The sequence below is a fragment of the Sitodiplosis mosellana genome, unplaced genomic scaffold (genome assembly GCF_009176505.1).
Source record: "Sitodiplosis mosellana isolate CC-2019 unplaced genomic scaffold, AAFC_SMos_1.0 Smas_scaffold_22, whole genome shotgun sequence".
Taxonomy (NCBI): domain Eukaryota; kingdom Metazoa; phylum Arthropoda; class Insecta; order Diptera; family Cecidomyiidae; genus Sitodiplosis; species Sitodiplosis mosellana.
This window is the reverse complement of record NW_022595264.1, coordinates 582,715-584,589: the sequence shown is the minus strand read 5'-3', so window position 1 is coordinate 584,589 and position 1,875 is coordinate 582,715. Positions and strand designations below refer to the sequence as shown.

The window sequence follows — 1,875 nt, the reverse complement described above, 5'->3', positions numbered from 1 at the left end:
GTTGGCTTAGTCGGGTATGTGGGCTGAAGTAGTAAAACTTACTTAAATGAATTCATCATTAAATTGAAATTCAATTCATCTGCAGATATAATGAAAAACATAAAGTAATTACGAGTAATCAAACGGCAGAAATTGCGACAGTGACCTTTGAAATAAATAGTCAGCCGAAACGATTGGCTCGTTCAGTGCGCCTTACAAACCTGGACTTGGTCATCACCTTCGGTTCCATTGTCGGTCTATTCTTCGGTGCATCGCTTCTCAGTTTGGTGGAAATGATTCACCTTTGGATTTTGCATCGATTTTAAATCAGATGCTTTAATTCTCTGCTTTTTTGATCAAGTAGTGCACTTGCACAATGTTTCACATTGATTGTGCACATGTTTTCTTTACATTTTAAGCTTTCATTTTGGAAACCAACAGTGTGCATGTGCATACCTGCATTCGTCACCACGTTTTTCTTCCTTTTTTTGAACCGATTTACATGGTCTTAGTGAAAGAATGTTGTTGTCCGCCGGTTGTGTATAACTTCTGAGCTATTCATAATTTTTTATGTGCCAGAAACATAGGATAAAGGCGATGAGTAAATCATGACAATCGCTTCGTTAGAACGATTATTCATTGATTTTATTAGTGCGAAAATTACGTTGCAGGACTTATTGAAAAATGTCTATTAAATAGCTAATAGAAACTCGTGTTAAGCAAATACCCCATTTGAATGAGTTTGTTTGCACGATTTTGTAGATTGTTTGTAAATAAAATGCCCATGTGATACATAGAAAAACGATTCAATGCGTTTTTCCTATTGAATCAATATTCAATATCAGAATTTTACGATTTATACAATTCGTGATGAAGTCTCGGAAGGTGATGTCGCCAAACTGCTATAAAAGCTTATCAATTTATTGAAAAAACCGCATGATTCTTACACCGAAGCGTGCAAAAACAAATTCTATATATCAAACCACTTCAGTTCAATGCAATTTAGTCATAGAAAGCGTGTCTACTATGACGTTTGATCGTATCAAGTGAAAAGTAAACAATCTCGTTTTTCAAGTGCGTTAATCCGTTTGTTATTCCGATCTTGATGAACATTGAACATTCTAATGTCAAGTTAACTCTTAACTTTGAGATTAAGTAATTATTTATCTTTCATTGAATGCAGTAAAAAATACGATACGTCTATCATTTGTTATACATATCATTCGCGGGTTTATTGCATGGAATGTGAAAGAAAAGTGTCTCAATCGATATTCGACGCCGATAAGTACGGTTCGATTATATTGGTAAGTCAATTTATTATTTTTGGAACTGATTAGATTGATCTATACAGATAAATTTCTGTTTTGACACTTTTCTGACGACAGCAACAACCATCTGATTCAAATACACAATCAGTTGAACTTGAAGATAAACTTCGTATTTTGGTTCCAATAAATTGGAAGATCTTCGCACAGAAATCTCACTCACTTTCTAAATTCAACAGCTGAGTGAGTGGCAAACACGAGCGATTTGGAGATCTTTGAATATTTTTTTGTGTTCAACTGACGTAGAAGCTCGCATAATTCGGAGAACAAAAATGAAGGAACCTACAAAATCCATGAACGATCAGAGTGTTAAATATCAGTGCATAGCAGCAATAGTCGGTAAATCAATGAAAATATGATATGAATGTAACAAATTGATGGAATTACGTTGAATTTTCTCCTCCTTTTCAAAATTAGCGAATATATCAACGGTGGCGTTTGGCATAGCAGAAGGCTGGCCTAGCCCGAGTATCTACCTATTGACGTCTGACAATACGCCGTTATCGTCTGGTAAAATAACAATGGAAGAAGCCACATGGATCGCATCACTTCTCAGCATCGGCTGTATGTT

The 1,875-nt window shown here is 35.4% G+C and overlaps 1 long non-coding RNA gene across 1 annotated transcript; it reads left to right on the top strand.

The window, feature by feature from the left end:
• Nucleotides 1-1,170: 1,170 nt before the first annotated feature.
• LOC129568725 (uncharacterized) lies at nt 1,171-1,869 on the top strand. Its single transcript, XR_008687981.1, has 3 exons — nt 1,171-1,283; nt 1,365-1,643; nt 1,722-1,869. It is a non-coding gene; the product is annotated as an uncharacterized LOC129568725 (long non-coding RNA).
• Nucleotides 1,870-1,875: the final 6 nt, after the last annotated feature.